This window comes from Equus caballus, chromosome 8, assembly GCF_041296265.1.
Source record: "Equus caballus isolate H_3958 breed thoroughbred chromosome 8, TB-T2T, whole genome shotgun sequence".
Taxonomy (NCBI): domain Eukaryota; kingdom Metazoa; phylum Chordata; class Mammalia; order Perissodactyla; family Equidae; genus Equus; species Equus caballus.
Window position 1 is genome coordinate 24,384,956 of NC_091691.1, and position 14,589 is coordinate 24,399,544.

General features: G+C 46.3%; 1 non-coding gene across 1 annotated transcript; it reads right to left on the reverse strand.

Annotated features, from left to right (window-relative positions):
- Nucleotides 1–3,271: 3,271 nt before the first annotated feature.
- LOC111774852 (U6 spliceosomal RNA) lies at nt 3,272–3,375 on the reverse strand. The gene has a single exon (XR_002810154.1). It is a non-coding gene; the product is annotated as a U6 spliceosomal RNA (small nuclear RNA).
- Between the last annotated feature and the right edge of the window lie 11,214 nt (nt 3,376–14,589).

Here is a 14,589-nt window from a genome sequence, read left to right on the forward strand (position 1 = left end):
ACAGGGGACCAGCTGTCATCGCCCTCAGCTGAGGCCTGCAAACGTGCACTCCGCGTCATGGCCCCAGACCCCCCTGTCTGGGAGGCCCCTCAAGCTGGCGATGCTGTGTTGGGGGAAGGGGAGGCCAATATTTGCAAGCGAGTGTGGCTTCCCCAAGGCAGGGTCAGGACTAATCGCTCCGTCGCCAGCCTCTTTCAGGCTCCCTACTTGATGGCCTGGAGGCTGGAGACCGGAGGGTGGAAGGGGGCGGGGTGCAGAGCCAGCTGTGGGGGCAGGGCAGGGACTGGTGGGCCTCAGAGTCACCAACAGTCCCGGAATGACCTAGGCGGCTTGCCTCTTCTGCTCCTGATCTCCGTAATCGATTCGTCAGCCTGAACTGTGACTCCAGCCTCAGCATCCGCATCTCCCCTAGGCGATCACTCTTAATGTCTGCCCTGGGCAGGGTATCAACACATCAGTACTGCATTATGAGTCCTCTGCTCACCTGGGTCAATTTACTCCCCTGCCAGATGTTAAGTTCTTGGAGAAAGTTTGATTTCCTTTTGAGTTCACCAAAATTCTAGGCGCTGGGTAGAGGCACAGCAAAAAGCGATTGGCAGGATGGGGTCGTCAGTCCTTCCGGAGTCCTGACTTCTCAGCCTATGAGCAGTGTGGGGAGTGACTTCACCTCTCTGAATCTCATTATTATTTGTACAATGGGAAAACCAGATTGTTGGGAGGATGAAATGAGGTCACTGAAACCCCAGTCTTCACACTCCATGTTTCTCTCTTCTGCTTTCATTTTCACTGATCACCATCTATCATGTATTTCACTTATTTGTTTTGGTTATTTTTTTCTCCTCCTATAAGGTGTTTTGTCCACCTCTGTACCTCTAGCCCCTCAAACAGAGCTTGACACATAGTAGGTTCTCAGTACATATTTGTCAAATAGATTAATGGATGAATGTAAAGTGATTAGTATTTGATAAGCACCAAATAAAGGTAAATTTTTTTTAAAGATTTTATTTTTTCCTTTTTCTCCCCAAAGCCCCCAGGTACATAGTTGTATATTTTTAGTTGTGGGTCCTTCTAGCTGTGGCATGTGGGACGCCGCCTCAGCATGGCCTGATGAGTGGTGCCATGTCCACACCCAGGATCCAAACCGGTGAAACCCTGGGCCACCAAAGTGGAGCACGTGAACTTAACCACTCGGCCACGGGGCTGGCCCCCAAGGTAAATATCATTGATTACCATTGTGATTAAGAACTCAGTCTCTAGAATCTAACTGAAAACAGTGCAACTGGGTCAGGAGAAATTTAGCGTCATGATAGGAGGTTGGGAGCTCTGGCTGAGAAATCCCATCCTGTCTGCACTGTTCACAAACTGTGGGACCTGGACTGAGTGACTTCACCTTTCTGCAGCTGTAAGGTGGAGGTAATAACAGTACCTCCCTGGTAGGGTGCGATGATAGGAGGAGATGGGAAATGTAAAGCTCTTAGTAGAATGCTGGGCACATAATAATTGCTCAGTAAACAATGACCATCATTACTCATTCCACTAATAGTAATACTCAGGCTAGAGGTGACTTCTGAATCAAACAGTTGCTAAGCACTTAAAATATGTCAGGGTCCAGCGAGCTCAATATTAATTGACCTTTATCTGTGAGTTTCTCAAGGAAAGGGATTGTGTTTATATTGTCATGATCTTGGCCACCAGCAGATGCTAATTAATGTTAAAACATGCTGGAAAAATTACACACTGAACTCGAATATGAGTGACAACATAGACCAGCTATTAGATCAATAAAAACAATTGCCTACTATGTGCCAGACACCAATGTTGGGCGCTGAAGATATGGTGGTGAGCTTAAACAAACATGGTGGTTACTGCTTTCAGGCTAGTGAAACTTGGGACAGTTGACATGCTTTGTACCAGTAGTTGCACAGAGAGATGGTACATTGCAACTGATGACATTGCAACTGATCACAACGGAGAGGTAAATGGGGCTATGAGGTCTTATGTGGGTGGGTGTGGAGGGGTCGACCTGATCTGGGGTTGAGGAAGTCAAGGGAGCTGTTCCAAGTAGGGTAGAGAGCTGAGCTCTGAGGAGAGAGGAGGCCTTAGCCAGGCTGGTGTGGGGGAAGTGTTCTCAGCAGAAAAAACAGCAGATGCAAAGCCTCCGTGATGCGGGAGCACGTGCTAAGGGAGCTGAAAGAAGGCCCCTATGATCTGAAATGGGGAGATGAGGGTGGGGGTAGAGAGGAAATGAACCTGAAAAATAAGTAGGCACTTGGGGAACTAATTGGGCAATATTTAGTAAAGCTGAAGGAGCGTGTAACCTATGATCCAGCAGTTCAGCTGCTAGGAACATTCTAGAGAAACAGACACAAGTGCACCAGGAGGTGTGAACGAGGATGTTAGCCCCAGCCACAGTCTGTGCCGTCTCAAAAAACTTGAAACGACTCAAATGTTCATTAACGGGAGAGCAGACAAATTGCAAAATGTGTCTCTCTTGGGTTCCTCAAAAAGCAGAGCCTGAATCAAAAATTTGTGCGGTACTAATTTATTGGGGAGTACAGTCTCAAGGAAGCAGGAGTGAGGAAAAGAGGGAATGGGGCAGGGACAGAGGTTCAGTGAATATGAGGGTACCAAAGAGAGGCCACATTTACCATGCCATCTTAGGACAGTTCTAGGCAGAGGAAGAAAAGAGAACAATTATCTATGGCACCTGGTCAAAGCTTTGCCCCACAGGGTATAAACTCCCTCCTACTTCAGGACTACCCACATGTGAGCACCTAGGAGGCCCCTCAATGTTGTGTACCTCAGCCACACAGAGAAGCCCCAGCTGGAGGCCAGTTGGTCAGAGCCCACGAAGAACCAGTCACCATAGTAACAGTCAGGATGGAACAAGTGACCAAGGGAGAGTACCCGAGAAGAGAAGGCTGAGAGGATCTGAAGAGGCCCACAATATCTACATTGTAAAGCAGAATACTATACAGTGGTGAAAAAGAATGACCTATAGCTCCATGCATCCACATGGATGACTGACCAAAAAATGTTGAGCTGAAAGGCAAGTCACAGAAGCAGGCACACAGTAAAGTTAGAGTGCAAAAACAGGCCAAAGCAAACAGTTATATACATAGAAAAGCAATGGAACAGTAAGGGATAAATCTAAAACCAAAGCCAATAGTTACTTCTGGGGGATTAGAAGGAGAGATTGGGATGAGGCCATGGAGAATTTCAAAGAAAGATGCTGATAATGTTGGGGGTTTTGTTGTTGCTGTTCTTTTTTTCAAATATGGAACACTTCACAACTTCAGCTGTCATCCTTGCTCAGGGGCCAAGCTAACCTCTGTGTCATTCCAATTTTATTATATGTACTGCTGAAGCAAGCACTGTTTGTTTTTTAAATTGTGGCAAGATGTATATCACATAGGATTTATCATTTTAACCATTTTTAAGTGTCCAGCTCGGTGGCATTAAGCACATTCACACTGTTGTGCAACCATCATCTCTAGAACTTTTTCATCATCCCTTAGTCAGCTTGGGCAACTATAACAAAATACCATAGACTGGGTGGCTTAAAGAACAGACATTTATTTCTCACAGTTATGGAGGCTAGAAGTCCAAGATCAAGATGCCAGCAGATTCAGTTGCTAGTAAGGGCCCACTCCTTGGTTTGTAGACAGCCACTCTCTCCCTGTGTGCTCACACGGCCTCTCCTGGGTGTGTGTGCATGGAGCGAGAGATCTCTCTCTTCCTCTTCTTACAAGGGCACTAATCCCGTTGTGAGGGTCCCACTCTCGTGACCTAATCTAAACCTAATTACCTCCCAAAGGCTCCACCTCCAAATACCATGACATTGGGGGTTAGGACTTCAAGTTTTAATTTTGGGGGGACACAAACATTCAGCCCATAACAATCTCAAACAGAAACTCTGTACCCATTAAAAAATAACTCCCCGAAATTCCCCCTCCACACAGCCCCTGGCAACCACCAGTCTATTTTCTGTTTCTGTGAATTTAACTATTCCAGGTATTTCATATGAGAGCAATCAAACCATATTTGTCCTTTTGTGTCTGACTTATTTTACTTAGCATAATGTCTTCAAGTTTCATCCGTATTGTAGCAGATGTCAGAAATTTCTTCCTTTTTTAGGCTAAATAATATTCCATGGTATGTGTGTAGCACATTTGTTTATCCATTATCTGCTGATGGACATTTGGGTTGTTTCTACCTTTTGGCTATTGTGAATAATGCCACTATGAAACTGGCAAAATTTTGTTTTGTAAATTGGTAATGATAATAATATATTATTATTTTTTAAACCATATACATGTTATATATATATATATGATATACACATGTGTGTGTTTATTTCCTGCTTTTCAAGCTTAGGACTGCATAATATTTTTTGTTTTTATACTTGCTCATGTTGGCACAATCTTTATTACTTTGCATGACAGTAAATAACTCCAAAAAGTAATTTAATGACTAACTTTTACTATGACAAACTCTATATTAACCATTTCATACCAAAATAATGGGCCATTATTAAAATTATCTTTATAAATGTTCTAAATGAATTGATCATTAAATATGAGACCCCAATAAAAGATAATGAGTAAGTGAGTCAATTTTTTAATTATTAAAAAGCAAGGGAGGATGGTGGTGATGGTTGCCTAACAGTGTGAATGCATTTAATGCCACAGAACTGTACACTTTAAAATGGTTAAAATGGTAGATTTTATGTTATGTATATTTTACCACAATTTACAAAAAAGGAGAAGGAGGATGAGGAGGAAGAAGAGAGAAGGAAAGTGTCAGATCAGACAAAGCCTTGTGACTACAGTGAGGGTTTGAGTCTTTAACAATCTCCATGCATCGCCTGAATTTTTACAAGAATAGATTATATAGAAGTCCAGGCAAGGGGTTACACCAAGGAGGGAGAATCAAATCCTCCACTTATAGCTGGAAAAGTCAGGCCAAATGGGAGGGTGGGCAGCGTGTCAGAGGCTCCCAGCTCCCTGCCAGCAGCATCTGCGTTAGGGCCAAGCCACTGCCCTCTTGCCTGGTGTATGAGCGAAGGAACCACTGCCAGTGGGAGAGGCCGAAGTAATCAGACAACAGGCACTGACCGAGCACATGCTACAGGCAAGGTCCTTCCTGGGCGCCCAGGGGATGGACAGGCAGGTGAGTGAGGAGCGAGTCTACCTGACCTTCAAAGAGCTGGTTCCCAGGTAAGAAGATAAGGCTCTGGGAAAGGTACCTGGCAGTACGAAGTGATAAGGGGAACCCTCTGCACTCTGAACACACCCACATTATAGCCTTATCGTTGTGTGTTGCAGTCATTTATTTACAGCCTATTTTGGCAGGAAGACTGGGGGCTCCTTGAGGGCATTCATTCATTCAGGCATTTATTGAACTACTCTGACCCAGGCGCTGATTTGGGACACCTGGTGTGTAGTAGATGCTTGATAAATGTACATTACCTAGCATTTAGTAGGCACTCAATAAATGCTCCTTAAATTGAATAAATAACACATGAATAAATAACAGACCTGGCACACAGTAGGTGTTCAATATGGTGAATTACATAAAGGAAGGACTAGCACAGGGCCTGGCATACAGGAAGCACTCATTAAATGTTGCACCCTCCTGCCTTTGTGACCTACCTCCATGCTGAGTCTGAATCCTGGTCACTGAAGCCCAGAGACCAAATTGGACGTCCAGACCATCATCCATCCATCCACCCACTCAACAAGCATTTCTCAAGGGTCTACTGTGTCTCCCAGGGATCTGCCAGTCCTGGGGATGCAGCAGTGAGCACAGCAAGGAATATTTTTTCTCTCTCATTTGCTCACGTTCTAGTGGGGGAGAAAAACAATAATAAATAAGGAAACAAATTTTAAAAAAGCAGCTACGGGGCCAGCCTGGTGACATAACGGTTAAGTTTGCACACTCTGCTTCAGCAGCCCAGGGTTCGCCAGTTCAGATCCTGGGCACAGACCTACACATCACTCATCAAGACATGCTGTGGCAGAGTCCCACATAGAAGAACTAGGATGACCTACAACAAGGATATACAACTATGTGCTGGGGGGCTTCGAGGAAGAGAAAAAAAAAGAGGAAGATTGGCCACAGATGGTAGCTCAGGGCCAATCTTCCTGAAAAATAAATAAATAAATAAAATTTATTTTTGAAAAAACAAAAAGCAGGTGACAATAAGTGCTTATGTTGACATTAAGTAACCCAGATGATATGAAAGACTGCAGGGATGGTGAGTGAGATGGATTACTCAGGGAAAGACCTCTGAGAAGGTGACATTTGAGCTAAAGTCTAAAAGGGAAGAACTGGTGAGCCATGTGATGATCTGGGGAAAGAGCACTCAGGCAGAGGGAGCAGCATGAGCAGAGGCCTTGAGGCAAGAATGGACTTGGCCGGTGGGAAGAACAGTGAGAAGCAAGCGGGCTCCTATGCTAAGGGGAGGGCGGGAAAGCATGGGGTTGGAGAGACGGGAAGGGCTAGGTCAAATAAGGCACTCTTATCTGGGGTGAGGAGCTTGAGTTTTATTCTAACTCAGATGCAAAGCCATTGGAGGGCTTTAAGCAATCAGGTAGGCTGAATAATGACCCCTCCAAAGATGTCCATGTCCTAATTCCTGGAACTTTTGAATATCTTACCGTAAATGGCAGGAGGGGCTTTGTAGATGCCATCAAGTCAAGGATCTTGAGATGCAGAGATTATCCTGAATTATCTAGATGTGCCCACTGTAATTACAAGGGTCCTTATAAGAGGTAGACAGGAGGGTCAGAGAGAAAAGAGATGTGATGATGGAAGCAGAGACTACACTGATGCGTTCTGAAGAAGGAGGAAGGGGCCACAAGCCAAGGACTACAGGCAGCCACTAGAAACTGAAAGAGGCAAGGAATGGATTTCCCCTTAGAGCTTCCAGAAGGAACCAGCCCTGCCATCACCTTCATCTTAGCCCCTTATGATTCTTTTTTTTTTTTTTGGAGGAAGATTAGCCCTGAGCTAACATCTGCCGCCAATCCTCCTCTTTTTGCTGAGGAAGACTGGCCCTGAGCTAACGTCTGTGCCCATCTTCCTCTACTTTATATGTGGGACGCCTACCACAGCATGGCTTGACAAGCGGTGCCATGTCCACACCCAGGATCCGACCCAGCGAACCCTGGCCTCCGATGTGGAACATGTGAACTTAACTGCTGCACCACCGGGCTGGCCCTCATTTTTGACTTCTGACCGCAAGAACTATAAGAGAATAAATTTGTATTGTTTTAAGCCACTGAATTTGTGGTAATTTGTTACAGCAGCAATGGGAAACTAATATAACCAGAGAAGGGACAGGATCTGATTTATGTTTTAGAAGAAAGGATTTTTCTGGTTGCTGATACAGAATGGCTTTAGGAGGATCATGAGAGAAGCGGAAACACCAAGGAGCAGGTTACTGTAGACCTCTGGGAGAGCAATGATGGCAGCCTGGATAAGACGGAAGAAGTGACGCTAGAAAGAAGGGCTCAGATTTTAAGAAAACGTTAAGGGCTATAGTCAACTGGGTTTTCTGATGGGTTAGATGTGGTGGTAGAAGGGCACAGTGAAGGAAAGCAAGGACTCATCAGCACCCCACTTTCCCCACCTTCCTAGGGCCTCACAGACCCACACTGCACTTGACAAGCTGCTCCTGGGATGCTGGGCATTTTCATGTGATTAGGCTGGAACAGTTCTTTGGGAAATAAATGCCCTCAGTCTAAAAGACTTTTTTACAAGCCAGGGCAGGGGATTAAAGGCAGCTGGGCTGAGGAGAAATCCCAGGGTCAGGAGACAGCTGAGCATGGAGACTTCTAATCTAAACCTTAAACGTTTTTATTTTTCACTCCCTGAACTCAGGGTGTCACTTTAAATACATGTTTGGCAACATCGGCTGTTCTATTTTTCTTTTTAATTATACAAAGAGAGATCCTGGAAACGGCTCAGCCCCGGGCTGGGAGAGGCAAGGGAAATTGGCAGCAGTTGCAGGCAGAGGCACCAATGAAAAATCGAGTGGATTTGAAACCCTCTTGAAGGAGCGTGAAGACTGAACTCCCAGCTACCCTGAACTTGGTTCGGTCAGCCCTGACTCAGGATTTCTAAAAGGAGACTGACAGAGTCACCAGCTTAGAACGGAGAGAGGACAGATGGGCACGTCTGCGAGATAAAAATATCACTAGCACCAGCACTGCTCCTGCACCTTGAGTTCATTCCCAGGCTCTGTCTTCCCTCCTCTGAGAAGAAAACAGCTAACCAGATCGTTCATTCACATTTACAGGGTATTCCCTGCTACAGCCAGGCACTGGGTTAAACTGCTTACATGTGTCATCTTGTTTTATGCACTCAACTGTTCTATGCATATGGACTCATAGACATCATCGTCCCCATTTTCTAGATGGGGAATCTGAGGCTCAGGGAGATTAAATGTAACCCTCACTCTCCGGTGTTGAGCCTGGGCTTGTTAGCCCTCAAACCCATTCCTTGCCCTTCCTTTGCTTTGCTCTGTATCACATGAAGGCCAGCCCCTGGAGACTGCCAATCAACTGGCTTCTTGCACAGATAGACCAATGGGAGGCAGTATTAGGAGCCTGGTGGGCGGGAGGAAGGGAGAAGCCAGGGTATTTCTCCCCCTCTCTCTGCCTCCAGCAGCAGCTGCATGTCCTGCGTCTCTACCTCCCGCCAGACAGCCCCACTGTGGGTCCAGCTTCTATTGGGTGACTTCAGTTCTTCCTCGGTACCAGAAACACCGCCTCCCCCCTCAGTCCCTCCAGCCGCAGGGGTGGTACTGGCCCTCCTGCCGTTCTTAATCTGTAGATGCTTCACCCTCCCCTGTTTGCCTTCTTCCATAGTTCTTCCACTCCCTGTGAAGCAATTCTCTGTCAAAGTTCCACTATTCTGGTATCTGTTTTTCCTGGTTGGATTCTCATTGATATTCTGCCTTTCATAAACACTCACAGATTAGCCAATTCATTAGATTTGGAATGAGACAGTCCCCTTTCATTGAGCATGGCACATCCTACAAGAGGGAAAATAGTAACCGCCATTTACTGAGCATTGTGCTAATTGCCAAACAAATGCTATTTCGTGGAACACTCATAACAACCCTTTCTGCCAAGTCCTATTACTATTCCCATTTAACAGATGGGGCTCAGAGAGGTTGGGTTGCTTGCCCAAAGTGGCACAGTTATAAATTGACAAAGCTGGGATTTAAATCCAGACATCCTAGCTCCAAAGTTGGTGTCCCTTTCTAATCTCTGCTGACTCTTAAGCACAAGTGCAGCCCCTGATAAGCCCATTAGAACTCAACTTCTTGGGGCTGGCCCCGTGGCCCAGTGGTTAAGTTCACACGCTCCGCTTTGGCGGCCCAGGGTTTTGCCAGTTCAAACCCTGGGTGTGGACATGGCACCGCTCATCAGGCCATGCTGAGGTGGCATCCCACATAGCACAAGCAGAAGGACCCAGAACTAAAAATACACAGCTATGTACTGGGGGGCTTTGGGAGAAAAAGGAACAATAAAATCTTTAAAAAAAAAAAAAAAAAAAACTCAACTTCTTTGGCTGGCGAAAGACACCACCTGGACTCACTCCAGGGTTTCCTCGGGCTGCTGTAACAAAGTACCACAAACTAAGTGACTGAGAACAACAGAAATTTATTGTCTCAAAGTTCTGGAGGCCAGAAGTCTGAAATCAAGGTGTGGGCAGGGGGACTGGCCCAGTGGCGCAGCAGTTACGTTTGCACGTTCCGCTTTGGCGGCCCGGGGTTCAGGGGTTCAGATCCTGGGTGCTGACATGGCACCGCTTGGCAAGCCATGCTGTGGTAGGCATCCCACGTATAAAGTAGAGGAAGACGGACACGGATGTTAGCTCAGGGCCAATCTTCATTAGCAAAAAAGAGGAGGATTGGCAGCAGATGTTAGCTCAGGGCAACTCTTCCTCAAAAAAAAAAAAAAGGTGTCAGCAGGGCCATGCCCCCCTGAAGGCTATGGGAAGGATCTGTTCTAGTCCTCTCTCCTAACTTCTGTAGCCTCAGGCATCCCTTGGCCTGATGGCCATCTTCTCCCTGAGTCTCTGTACATCGTCTTCCCTCTGGGCATGTCTGTGTGTCCAAATTTCCCTGTTTTATAAGGACACCAGTCATATTGGATTAGAACCCACCGTAATGTTCTCATTTTAACTCGATTACCTCTATAAAGACCCTATCTCCAAATAAGGTCACATTCTGAAGTACTAGGGGTTAGGACTCCAATATATCTTTTTGGGGGAACACAGTTCAACCCGTAACAGTCCTTCTCCCCGATGTCAGGTGCTCAGTCTCTACAGTATAGCCTCCTTGGTCCTGTTTTGCTAAGGAGGATGCTAGATCTTCCAGGAAGATGTTGGTTTTTTTTAAAGATTTTATTTTTCCTTTTTCTTCCCAAAGCCCCCCGATACATAGTTGTGTATTTCTAGTTGTGGCATGTAGGATGCCGCCTCAGCGTGGCTTGATGAGTGGCCCCATGTCCGCACCCAGGATTCTATCCGGTGAAACCCTGGGCTGACGCAGCGGAGCGCTCGAACTTAACCACTCAGCCACGGGGCCGGCTCCCCTTCCAGGAAGATGTTTACTCTTGCTGATACCTGGCCCTTTAAGAGATGCAATGATTCCTAAATCATGTATGCATTGACAAAATTTATCCCATTTTACTCCAAAATATATTGACAGATGTAACGCACCTCATATAGCCAAATCAATTTTGAAAAGGAGAACAAAGCTGAAAGACTTAGTTTACTTGACTTCAAGACTTATTTTAAAGCTAGAGTCATCAAGACAGTGAGTATTGGCATAAGAACAAAGAGAGCAATGGAATAGAATAGAGAGGCCAGAAACAGACCCTTGTGTGTAGAGTCTCTTGATTCTTGACAAAAATCTTCATGCATTTCAATGGGGAAACCTCCCTTCACTCAAAAATCTGTTTGAGATGGATCAGACTCCTAAACATACAAGCAAAAACTCTAAAGTTTTTTTAAAAATCTATGTTTTAGAGTTTTAAAACATAGGTGAATATCTTCATGACCTTGGGGTTGGCAATGATTTCTGAGCCAGGACACAAAAAGCACTAAGCCATAAAAGGCATAGGCACAAACACATGGACCTGGCAGTGGCTTCTGACCGGGGCAGGAGGGGTAAGAGAGAGCCTCCAAGCCTAGGAAGTGGGGAGCAGGAGGCAGGCAGCGGCTCCCCTGGACATGGTCTCTGAGCTCCAGGCCACAGAGTCATTCAGAGATCAACAGCAGAGTCCGCAAATGCTAATTCTGAATTTTGCAACCGGTGCCCTGACAATACCTAACTTTGTTTCCAGCTTCCTTCACCCAATTCTTTGACTCTGAAAACCTTCTGGATCATTCACTAAAGCTGCCTTCCATATGTCTTGTGGTGTTCGCACCAGGGCTGAGCGGCAGAGGGATTTCACACATTCTGGGTAACACATAGAGTCACAGGGAGGCCTGTGTCAGCTCCATAGAAGGACACCTATTGAACTGTTAGAAATAACCGGTACCGGGGGCCGGCCCCGTGGCCAAGTGGTTAAGTTCAAGAGCTCCGCTTCGGCGGCCCAGGGTTTCACTGGTTTGGATCCTGGGTGCGGACATGGCACCGCTCATCAAGCCATGCTGAGGCAGCGTCCCACATGCCACAACTAGAAGGACCCACAACTAAAAATACATAACTATGTAGCACGGGGCTTTGGGGAGAAAAAGGAAAAATAAAATCTTTAAAAAAAAAGAAATAACCTGGTACAGAAACGCATGGCTTCTGGAAGGAGTGAGCTTCCCATTCCCAGAGGTATATTAGCACTGTTCTGTAAAGGCACGAGCTCACGAACTGGTGGCTCTTTTTATTATCACTAACAGGAGTTTCAAGTCTTAGAGCAGTCAAGGGGGAGGCACAGATGGGGGAGGAAGCAGACAGAGGCAAGCAACCATGATGGGCTCTGACAAAGTACTCACTTTTTTTTTTTTGAGGAAGATTAACCCTGAGCTAACATCTGCTGCCGGATCGATCCTCCTCTTTTTGCTGAGGAAGACTAGCCCTGAGCTAACATCCATGCCCATCTTCCTCTACTTTATATGTGGGACACCTACCACAGCATGGCTTGCCAAGCAGTGTGTATGTCCACACCCAGGATCACAACTGGCGAAAGGGCTGCCGAAGCAGAATGTGTGAACCTAACTGCTGTGCCACCGGGCCGGCCCCCAGTACTTGCTTTTTAAACTGAAATGAAACTGGGGGATTCTTTGAGGGCTTATTGGGCAGGAAGAGGTAAGGGGGTTCCTCTTCAGCTGGGCATCAAATTTGTCCCTCCTCAAAATCTGCCTGGGGGAGGTGACTGGGTGTCTAACTTCAGGGTCCATGAACAGGTATTTGTAATATCTCCATTTTTGCTAAGAGGATTGGGGGCTCAGAGAGGTTAAGTAATTTGCCTGAGGCCAAACTGCAGCTGAGTAGCCAAGGGGGACAGCCAACCTTAACCACTACAAAGAGACTAAAAGCAGGGGCCGGCCCATGGTGGCCGAGTGGTTAAGTTTGCGCACTCCACTTTGGCGGCCCACGGTTTCGCCGGTTCGGATCCAGGGCATGGACATGGCACCGCTCATCAGGCCATGCTGAGGCATCCCACATGCCACAAGTAGAAGGACCCAGGACTAAAAATACACAACTATGTAGCCTGGGGCTTTGGGAAGAAAAAGGAAAAATAAAATCTTAAAAAAAAAGACTCAAAGTACTCAAAAACTAAAGCTCATCTGGTTCAGTGGTTCTCAAACTTCACCCAAAGAACTTGCTAAAAGTAAACTGCTTGAATGGGTTTTAGTAATTTGCATTTTAACAAAATATCTCTCAAAAAAAAACCAGAAAAAAACCCACAAAATGCCTCTGGAGGTTCATTCTGATGCAGGGGCAGCGGTGACTTCGGTTAAGCAGCAGACTCTGGGGACTCAAGTGGGTTTAATGTCCTGTACTCCCACTTACTGGCTCTCTGTACATTGTTCTCACCTGTAAGATGATGATAATACCATCGGTCCTTGTAAGGAATTCCTGAGTTCAATATAATATAGTCAATATAACAAAATAATAAACAATGAAACTATTCAATATCTTTAATATAATATATAGTAAATATATAACTTGTTTAATAACAAAGGGCTTAGAATAGTGCCGGTCATTGCTAAGTACTACCTGTTGTTTATTTTTATACCCCATGTGATGGGGCGCTTGCTTCCACCTTCCCGGGCAGTTCATGTCATCTTTGGTCAGCCCTGGGCTGTGCCTCCTGGCCACGGTGGTGGGCGCGGGATGCAGCATCACTTTCAGCTGGATCTCTATACTCTCATGCGCAGAGTGGGTTGAAAAATTCTCTCTGGCCTTTTCGGGTATAAACCCCCAAAGGCGGAGAGCAAACCTTCCTAGCCACTAGGGGGAGCCACACACAGCGCTTGGAGGCGCTGCGGGGTTGGGCAGCCTGGGTTCCAGTCCTGATTCTCCGCTGGCTTGTTTGGTGTCCTTTGGCAGGATGTTTTCTCTCTGGGGCCTCAGTTTCTCTGCTAAATAGGCGTTTGGGACGAGGTTGGTGCATCTCACGGTCCCAGCTGCTCTAACGAGGGTGGGGAGAGTTCCTAGCCCCTAGCCCTGCAGGGCACTAGGACTCCAGGGCAGGAAGCAGGGGTTGCCACCCGGATGCCTTCCCCTCAAGTCTGGAGAGCATTTTTATTTTTTCTGCTCAGTGCGGATGGTGGGATTCAAACGGCAGAGAAACAGGAGAGGGGAACGGCATGGTGCAGGCGCTGGAGAAAGGAAACCTGGCCCCATCCCCGCCCCAAAGCCCCCTGCTGAGTTGCCACGCCCAGATCCTATTGTTCCTTCCAAATCAGCAAATCTCTCCTTCCAGCTTCCAGCCTCCCCCTCTTCCAAACCTGCTGGCCTCCGTCAGGCCCCACTAGCTTTCAGATGTTGTGTGTACCCAATTCTGAGCTGGGATTTCTCGGAACCAAAGACATTTCATTATTTTATTCCTTGCCCATGTTTCTCTTGGGAGTCCCCAGTGAGGCAGACCCTGTGTAAGGCCCTGGGGTGATAGCGAAGTGATTTAAACAGACATGAACTTTGCTCTCAAGACATGCACAAACAGGTCAATACATAAATAAACTAGGTGATTTCAGATACTGTAGTGATCAGAACTATAAAGGAAATAAAACAGGGTGAGCTGATAGAGCATGAAATGGGGGCAACTTTAGACAGAGAGGGAAGGTCTCTTTAGAGGTGATATTTGAGCTAGGACACAGATGGTAAGTGGAAGGAGTTACAAGTGCCACCAAAGAAACAAGCCCAGTGGGGTTAGATTTCAAATTCCAAGTTCCCTATTCTTCATAAAAACACAGAGAAAGGCCTCTGGGGGAATCCTAGAGACTTTTGGGAGGAGGTGCCTTCAGTTTTTTCCCATAATGTGGGTGAATGGAGGGGCGCTCTCTACTGGTGACAAGAGTTAAATTTCAAATCACTGACCTGGAATGCCACATGCTTGTGACTTG